Source organism: Rutidosis leptorrhynchoides, chromosome 2 (assembly GCF_046630445.1).
Source record: "Rutidosis leptorrhynchoides isolate AG116_Rl617_1_P2 chromosome 2, CSIRO_AGI_Rlap_v1, whole genome shotgun sequence".
NCBI classification, from domain to species: Eukaryota; Viridiplantae; Streptophyta; class Magnoliopsida; order Asterales; family Asteraceae; genus Rutidosis; species Rutidosis leptorrhynchoides.
The window spans coordinates 333,187,935-333,198,680 of NC_092334.1; positions in this window are offsets into that span (position 1 = coordinate 333,187,935).

Here is a 10,746-nt window from a genome sequence, read left to right on the forward strand (position 1 = left end):
AAACATGGAATTGTGAAACTTCCTGGATCAGATAATTTTTCTGGTATCTTGTTCAACAGCACTGCAGAACAATTAGCATTCATAATAACAGCCGAGAGTTCTTCTATTTTCTTTCTATTTGTGATTAGATCTTTCAGAAATTTAGCATATCTAGGCATTCCTGAAATCACATCAATGAAAGGAAGATTGACATTTATTTGTTTAAACATATCCAAGAATTTAGATTGCTCGGCTTCAAGTCTCTCTTTTCTCATTTTACTCGGGTAAGGAAGTGGTGGTTGGTATGGTTTAACATAAGGTTTAGCCTTAACTGTGTCATCTTCATTAGCCTTTTCAACTACCGATCCTTTTTCCTTATTTTGTTCAGATTGTGGTTCTTGTGGAGTAGGAATAGCTTCATCAGAAATTACAGGTATTTCAGGTGGTTTAAGTGTAATACCACTTCTTGTGGTAATGGCTTTAGCTGTTTCATTCTGGGGGTTAGCATTTGTATCACTAGGTAGATTTCCCGGTTTTCTTTCACCTATCAACCTTGCTAGGTTACTTACTTCTTGTTCCAGATTTTGAATAGAAGTTTGTTGATTTCTAAATGCTTGAGCATTTTGTTCATTCGTTTGTTTCTGAGATGTGAAAAATTGTGTTTGAGAATCAACTAGCTTCGACATCATATCTTCTAAATTTGGCTTTTTATCATCAGTTTGTGGTGGTTTGTTTTAAAAAACAGGTCTTTGCTGGTTGTAATTATTATTGGATACTTGTTGATTGCTAGGACCTTGTTGGTTGTTGTATGGAACATTTCGGTTATAATTCTGATTTTGATTGTAGATTGGTCTTGGCGGTTGATAATTATTCTGATAATTATTTCCAGGCCTTTGGTTTATGTATGAAACATTCTCTCTTTGTTCCATTGTTAGTTTAATACTGAGACAATATTTTGTCAAATGTGGTCCTCCACACTGCTCACAACTAATTCGTATTGAGTGGATGTCTTTAGTCATCTTTTCCATTCTTCTCTCAACAGCATCTATCTTTGCAGAAATGGAATCTAAGTCATGGCTAGAATCGGCTCTAGCTGCTTTAGATGATCTAACGATATCTTTTTCTTGGTGCCACTCATGTGAGTGGGATGCAGTGTTATCAATAATTTTGTAAGCATCAGTTGCGGTTTTATTCATAATGGAACCACCAGCTGCTATATCGATGTCTTTTCTTATTGTGATGTCGCATCCTTGGTAGAATATTTGTACTATTTGACAAGTGTCTAAATCATGTTGCGGTCATCCTGTTAATAACTTTTCAAATCTTGTCCATGCTTCATATAGAGTTTCATTTGGCTTTTGTGTGAACGTAACAATTTCTCCTTGAAGTCTTACGGCTTTAGATGCCGGAAAGAATTGTTTAAGAAATTTTCAACTAAAACATCTCATGTATCAATTGCCCCTTCAGGTAACGATTCTAACCAATCTTTGGCTTCTCCCTTTAAAGTCCAGGGAAATAACATGAGATATATCTGTTCATCCTCAACTTCTAGAATTTTAAATAAAGTACAGATCCTATTAAATGTACGAAGATGTTCATTTGGATCTTCCTTCGGTGCACCACTAAATTGGCATTGATTAGTTACCATGTGTAGAATTTGTCCTTTGATTTCATAATCTGGCGCATTAATGTCTGGTTGAGTAATTGCGTGACCTTGGCCAGTGCGTTTAGCTCTCATTCGGTCTTCCATACTTAGAGGTTCCAGATTCTCCATAATTGAATTTGTTGAATCTGAATCACTAGAGGATTCTGATTTAATGGTTGGTTCCTCAACAATCTCTGTTTGAATGATTGGTGGTTCCGGAGGAAAGATTAGTGGTTCAGGATCTATGAATTGTCCCTGAATATTCTCCGGATTCTCAATTGTGAGGTCGGGTTCAAAAAATGGATTATCGGAAATTTGAATTGGAGTACTTGGTCGACTGGATGACGATTCTAAAGAAAAATCAACGGCGACAATATTTGCTAGATGTCTTGATCGAGTTACAGGTGGTGAACGTACAAAAGGTGGTGAACGTTTTGCTCGGTGCATTCACTGAATATCCTATTAGTTATAAAAATAAGAAAAATTATATAAGTTATCAAATTAATAGACTTTTCTGATTTTACCCACGTTTCGAATAGCCAAAAGATGCAGCAGAGGGGCAGGATTCGTTTGGTCTCAATATAATTGAGTACTATTTGGCTCCAATAACCCGGTCCACGTACAAATCTAACTATTACTACGAACCAGAAAATTTTGATGCCTATTAATTTAACCGCTTAAAATAATTTTTCGTTTTGAAATTTTAGAGAAGAAATAGAAAAAAATTCTATGTCCTATAAACTAGAGCGTCAAGAAATAAGAAAGAAAAAGAGTGCGTCGAAAAACGTCGAAAAAATAATAGGCGTCGAAAAATAACAATAAGAAAGTAGCGCGTCGAAACTTAAAAAGTCTAAAAACTAAGAATTAAAAGTTGCGTCTAAAAATATTAAAGCTTAAAAGAAAAACTATATCCCAAATGGCAATAACTTAAAAAGGTACTAAAATATAAAAACGGCGTCGCAAAATTCTAAAGCACCTAAATCGTAGTCTAAAGAAAAAGCACTTAAGGGATTTTACGGTAAAGCCTAAAAATCTAGAAATAAAAATAACTATGGAAAAAAAACTATGAATTAAAACTAAATACGAGCGAAAAATACAAATATTACACTAAAATGAATAAAAAGGTACAAAATATAAAAATATACTTAAAGTTGTAAAAAGTACAATTTTTATAAAAATATTTTTTTTATATTAATTATTTTATAAAAGGATTAAGTTTTATAAATTATTAAAACCAAATAAACTAAAAATACAAATTAATTAAAACTAAACTAAATTAATTAATAACTAAACCCTAATTAGGGTTTTTAATTAATAATAATAATAAATAATAATAATAAAACCCAAACTGATGGAACTAGGTTACCAGACCTGTCAACTCACCTCATGCAATTGCATGAGGTGTTAGTTGTTTTACCATGCGATCGCATGGCTTGAGAAATTGGGCCAGACTCTGGGCTGCAACAGTGATCGGGCCGAGTGTTTTATATTTTATTTTATATTCTGATTTATATATTTATATAATATATTTATATAAATTAAATAAAACTTATATTTTTACAAAATAAAAATAAAGAAACTTTATAGTTTTATATTTAACAAACTGTTAAAAATATTTATATTTTTGTTTTTGTTTTTATATTTTTGTATTAAAACGTATTTTTACAAAAGCGTATTTTTATAAAAATATAAAAAAAAATCCTTTTTTTATATAGCGTTGCGCTTTCGGCGTTTAAGCAAGAATTTCCCCGGCAGCGGCGCCAAAAATACTTGATGTGTGTGAGGTGTACTAGGAAATAGTATTAATTTTTATTGCGAAATACTATTAAATACGATACAATTTTACACAAGATATTTATTTATTTATAGAATGGATATACCTAAATCTTGCTACAACACTTATAGGCAGTGTACCTAATCGTACAGTAGTGTAGTTTTTAGTAAGTCCGGTTCGTCCACAGGGAACTCTTAAACAAGCTTAACGCTATAATTTTAAAAACTATATTTGTAAAAATACAAAAATATATATAAGTAGTATTATTATTATAAAAGGGGGTTTTTACCGTTTAATGACCGGTTTGTCGATTTTTAAAACTTTAGTCGCAGTTAAAACCTAATGTAAAATATTAAATAAATAAAAGACTTAATTTAAAGCTTAAAGTAAATAACAATAATGAAATTGCGATAAATAAAAGTGCGATAAAATAAAATTGCGATAATTAAAGAGAACGATAATTAAAAGTGCAATTAAATAAAATGACAATAAATAAAAGTGAGATAATTAAAAGTGCAATTAAATATGAAATAAAAGAATTATGCTTATTTAAACTTCCGTAATCATGATGTTTGACGTGTTGATTTTAGTTTATTCTCATGGGTTAATTGTCCTTTGTCCTGGATTATTTAATATGTCCGTCTGGTTGTTGTCCATAACAGTCCATCAGTCATAAATATAAAGTGCGAGTGTCCTCGTCAAATTATCATTATATCCGAAGTCAAATATTCCAACTAATTGGGGATTTAAACTATAATTACACCAATTTTCCTTGTATATAATTCACCCCTGTTTTAATAAGTCCATTGACTATTAATCCATTCCCGTGTCCGGTTAAATGAACGATTATTAGTACTTATAAATATCCCGCCCATCGTGTCCGATCGAGTGTATATGGTTATTTATAGGTACGTCCAATTGTAAATCTTTATATTAAATTAACAAACTATCATTTAATTAAACAAATATAAAGCCCATTAATAGCCCATAGTCTAATTTCCACAAGTGTCATTCTTTTGTTCAAACCCCAATTATGGTACAAAGCCCAATTACCCAATTTTAAATATTTTAGTCCAACATCCTGATTACTTCGGCTTAAATAAGCATAATAATAACTTAGCTACGAGACATTAAATTAAAAATAACATTAATCATAACTTACAGTGATTAAAAATAGCGTAGCGTTACACAGACAGAATTTCGACTTACACCCTTACAACATTTGCTAACATACCCTTATTATTAGAATTTAAAAATAAAATTAAAATTATAATATAAATATATATATATATTTACGTATGATAGATGGAAAGAAAAAGATGTGTAAAAGATCGCTCAAAACTGCGAAATTTATAGCATCAGGCCTGTCACCTACTGTCATGCGATCGCATGGCTTTTTGCCTTCCAGGCCATGCGATCGCATGGCCCCTTTTTCCAGCTCACATGAGTTTGTTTCTTTGTTTGCCGACGGTTTATAATAATATATATAATATATAAATAATTTAAGAATTATTTAAATATTATATTATATTCGTGTGCATAGTTGACTTGTAATTTTTAGTCCGTTGCATCGAGCGTTGAGAGTTGACTCTGGTCCGTGTTCCGGTTTTTCGAACGTCCTTGCGTATAATTTAATATCTTGTGCTTTGCGTTTCGCGTCTTGTACTCTTGTAATTTCGAGACGTTTCTCATTAATAATTGGAACCACTTTGATTGTATTTTGTACTTTTGAGCTTTTTGGTCGTTTGCGTCTTCAATTCGTCGAATCTGTCTTTTGTCTTCACCTTTTATTATTCAAACGAATATCACTTGTAAATAGAACAATTGCAACTAAAAGCTTGTCTTTCTTGAGGAATAATGCTATGAAATATATGTTCATTTTTAGCATTATCATACTGTGATGACCCGGAAATTTCTGATCAAATTTAAACTTAATCTTTAACGTTTCCGACACGATAAGCAAAGTCTATGAAGTTGAATCTCAAAATTCTTGAACTATTCAACTACCCTTCGATTGTTCTCAACGATTCGCGAATAATTGTATGTAAATAGATACATACATATACTATAACTTGAAAACGTAACAAAGTGTTAAGAAAATGATACTGTGTATTAAACTTATTGGTTTGATTATCTGATTGATATATTTAACTACAGAGTTAAAAGATTGTGCCAAACGATTGAATTGAGTCCCTTAAGGATTATGATATTAATACGGGTCTCTGTTGTGAGATCCACGTTGATTTAGGAAATCATTTATTTTTAACGGTATTCGGAATAAATGGTAAAGTGTTAGATAATGAAAGTTAGATAAAATTTAATGGAGAACTAAACTGCATAATATTCAATTAATTTTGTTTCAAACGTACGAAAACGTTTTTCGATATAATAGAATTTGTTAATTAAGTGTGTTTGTTTAAATAACGTGATTTGGACACATACAATAATAACGAATATTAACAGGTTAGAGTTAGATATATGAATAACGTGCGATGTGTATTTTAAAACGTGATTATTAATATGGAAAATATATATATAAAAATATGATAAAATGTAATATAAACTTGGTTATAAAACGAATTGATATTATATATGTATTAACAGATAGCGAGACGACGATTTATAGAAGTAAATGACCAAAACACTCAAGTGTATAAGTTACAATTCTAGTGGTATAGTTTTTGGATAATTTAAGACTATATTTTGACAAAGGTACGAGTCACGAAATGTAAAATACAAGTTTTCTCAACGTACGAAGGGACGTTCGAAAAACTGAAACCGGGACATAAGTCGAGTGATGACGTACGACTTATCGGAACAAAAGTTACGAGTTAACTATGCACATAAATATAATATAATATATAAATAATTATATAAATTAAATATATTATATATATTATATAAAATTATGTCGACAAACAAAAAGTTAAAAAATTGTGAGCTGTCCCAGGGTGCCATGCGATCACATGGCCATGAAGCACAAATCCCATGCGATCGCATGGGGTCTAAAATCTGGCCGCATCTATAAATTCGAACGTTTTTAGATTTCTGATTCATTCTTCATTCCTCCGTATTATTATTTATATTATTATTATTATTATTATTATTATTATTATTATTATTATTATTATTATTATTATTATTATTATTATTATTATTATTAAGATTAATATTATTATTAATCTTATTATTATTAATATTATTAATTAGTATTATACATAAAATACTACGACGAGGTTATGAGCGTGTCAGTTTCAAAATGGTTTTCAAGCGGGATAGAGCTAAGGAAATTATGGGTTATTGCCAAGGAGGTTATGGGTAATGTTCGGGGGTATATTTGTGAATCAAACCTAGTATTTATCATCTCCGTTACGTCTACGTACTTTCCTACAATATTTAATCTCAATATTGATACGTAAGCACTCATATTTTATCTTTTATATATTAATTGTGTATCCATGTCTAGCGCTCGAGTATATATATTTATACATGCTTGTATGCTAAATTTCGTCGTTAAACAGTTTATGATGAATCACGAATTAAATACATATATTACTGGTAAAAGGTATATGATATGCATGTTTTTGGAAAGCTGGCAAAAAATCAATGACTTTTCATTTAGATATCGAATAGTTTCGATGAACGGATTAAGAGATATGATCAACTGAATTATGATTGACGTTAATTGAAATTGCTTTTGAATCTGCAATTAAGATTTAAACAACTTGTTTACGAGATTGATAAAATGGATTTTTGAATATTACCAACCGAGTAAATGACTCCTTATATAAGGTATGTCTCGTTTTGTTGAACTATTGTCAAAATTGACTTTTTGAAACGACTTTGGATAACTTTTGTATGTCGATCTCGAGCATTAGGATTGTGATACACTATGACCAGACCTAGCTTGATAAACATTTATTGACCAACATATGTTCTCTAGGTTGAGATCTACGGTTATTTGGTAATCCGAGTTTCAGTCACATTTTGGTGAACGACTTTATATGCTGCTAAGGTGAGTTTCATTGCTCCCTTTTTAATTGCTTTTGCAATCTATATTTTTGAGCTGAGAATACATGCACTTTATTTTAAACGCAATGGATACAAGTACATACTAAATTCTACACTGAGTTTGAACCGAAAATCCCTTAGCTTTGGTAACTGTTAACTGCCAGTTATAAGAACTGGTGGGCGCGAGTAGTAGTATATGGATCCATAGCGCTTGACATCCCCGTCTGTTCCAGGTATAGAAACCCTAGCCTGAACTATAAAACAGACGTATACTATTTGAGTGTATCGTACATGTTGGTTGCAAGTTAAACACAGGGGTACTTATTAGATAAACGTTAAAGCTTAGTTACCAGGGTGCTCAATCTTATAGAATATTTTGATAAACGTTTCTGGATGAAACAACTGAAATCTTGTGATCCACCTTTACATACAGATTATACGAAACAATAAAACTATGAACTCACCAACCTTTGTGTTGACAATTGTTAGCATGTTTATTCTCAGGTTTCCTAGAAGTCTTCCGCTGTTTGCTTATATGTTAGACAAGCTATGTGCATGGAGTCTTACATGACATACTTTTCAAGGAAACGTTGCATTCACCAAATCATCACCATGTATCTTATTTTGACTGCATTGTCAACGGAAGTATTGTTGTAAACTATTATTTACGGTGATTGTCTATATGTAGAAATCATCAGATGTCGAAAACCTTTGATTTAAATATTCATTTATGGTGTGCCTTTTCAAAAGAATGCAATGTTTACAAAACGTATTATATAGAGGTCAAATACCTCGCAATGAAATCGATGAATGACGTGTTCGTCCATATGGATTTGGAGCGATCGTCACACAACAGTTCCACCATCAACAACACCAACATGAAAATTACCACCACCAACAACCACATCCGCATCCCACACCTCAATATCACGTGTAAAATCTGTACTTCGAGCATCAACTTCATACGCACCATAGGTACCAAGGAGTACCAACAACAACAAACGATGAAGTATCGATTCATCACTTCATTGAAGAAATATTCTGCAAAGAATATGTAGTTTCTAAATTTTTTTTTTTTAGAGATTACTTATTCTAGTTCTAACCGTAAACCAGAAGAGTAGATGGATAGAAATGATAGAAGAAACCCTGACAAGAATGGTGTGTGATCTACAAGCTAGACTGGTTATACAAGCGCCACCAGAAGTACCACCAGCATCACCATCAGTATCACCAACATCAGTAACACCTGTAGCACCACAAGCTCCACCAACTCTATAACCGCCTACGATATCGACACCACAATCACCAATGGGTATATTGAAATAACGGGTTATGGAGTACTAACTCATTATTTCCAAAGAATTTGTATATTATTTATATATATGAACTTTGGAAACTATAATATATCTTTTCGTACTAAGCTATTAAGTATGAATTGAAAAAGGGTAAATACTACTCGATTAATTCATATTAATATGCTATGATGTACATCCTTCGTTAACTAGAATCTCTGTTTCAAACCAATGAATTCCATTTCATAATAAACCAAGCGTATTATTCAACTACATATTTGATTTTACATTTTCATTTTCGATGTACTTGAAAATTTCTAGAAAACATCATTCGTACTTTGCGAAATTTACAAGTATTCCACGAGCATCAACATCCTTCACCAAGGAATATCAATAAGAATAAATAATGAAGTATTAATTACATTAGTGAAATACTCCGCAAAGATTATGTAATCTCTAATGTTTTAAGAGATTATTCATTTCTAATTCCAGCTGAAAATCAAATACGATATCAACTCATTAAATCTGTATTACATCTGGAGAAAATATACATACATATATTTTCATAAAGACTGTAATAAAATTCTATTGTACAAAAATATTAATTGTGAAATTTTTTAACGGGTAGGTAATACCTGAGAAATATTTGAGTTCACAATTAATATGTTACACAGTACATCATTTGATTATTCAATAATCATTAACTATACTACTTTCACAACGATATACATTCTTTCATAGAAATCTGAGCAACCATACTCATTCAAATCAAATTATATATTCTGATTTTAACAGATCAGAATCCAAGTCGAGATATAACCGATATAATCACTCTTAGATTCCTACATTTTTCAAAGCTATACGTTGACTTCAAAACTGTGCTAGAACACCACTTCTATTCATAAAATCCAGAAAAATATTTGTATCATTCAAAATTCTAGAACATCATATGTATCTTGACAATTACAATCTTCATTCAAACCCTTCAAACTCTTGAAAACACCTCGGATTGATAACCGACGATTCGGTTATGATAACTTTGAATGATGATAAAGCGGCAAAACTGTAAATGGTCTTAATGGCCAAAAGTTTGATGATAAAGAATAGTGTGTTGGCAAAGCTCAAAAAAGTTGGAACTGGAAAACGGATTGAGAAAACCATGAAGGAGGCTGTGGACAAATCACAAAGACTAAACCTGCCTTCAAAGAATTCAAATGATTCAGTATCTGCTGAAGTCATTAACGAATACCTTGCTCCTGACTCTAGACCTTTACGGACAAATCTTCTTTATCATATTTCGATATTATAAATTCTAAGATATCATCGTATCTTTCATTATAAAAATCCTCGATATTTCTGAAGATATTTTCATAACTATCCTTATCTGAAATCATTTATCTCCTCGCGTTATCTGTATTACATCATAAAAGAAACTTTTTAGTTTCTATATTCTGTAAACCTTCGAGTTTAAATTATGAATGTTTTTGAAGAAGTGTTGGGAATTTAAGCATGAGTTAGTATAATATAATGACACTTGATCAATGTGATTATATTACAGTAAGTCATGTTGAGTTTCTAATGGAACGCGATGATTCACAGACCATAACGTCATCATGTACCATGTTACACGACTCTTATATTCTATCTAATCTTCGAACATATCAAGAACATATCTTCTTGATAGTTCTATCTTTTCCCGTGACTTCTGGTAATTTAACAAATCAAGATCGTGCTATTACAATTTATCTCTCAGAACATTAGTTATGTTCATTCCAAATTTCATACCTACGAATTCTGGACCATTACTTGATGTGCTTAATGGCAAGAAGAGAAAACAAAAGCATGAGGCTCCGAAATAGAAATGAGAGTGTAAATAGCAGCAAATAGGAGAGAGCATTAACTGAGGATGTCAATGATTATTGAAAGACAAAAGCAGAGACTCCGAAATATAAAGGAAGATATAAAGCCCAACAATAACCCAGAAATTTCAAATCGTGTATATCGATGCGTATAGCAATATAAAGACACGGGAGAACTAAAAACAC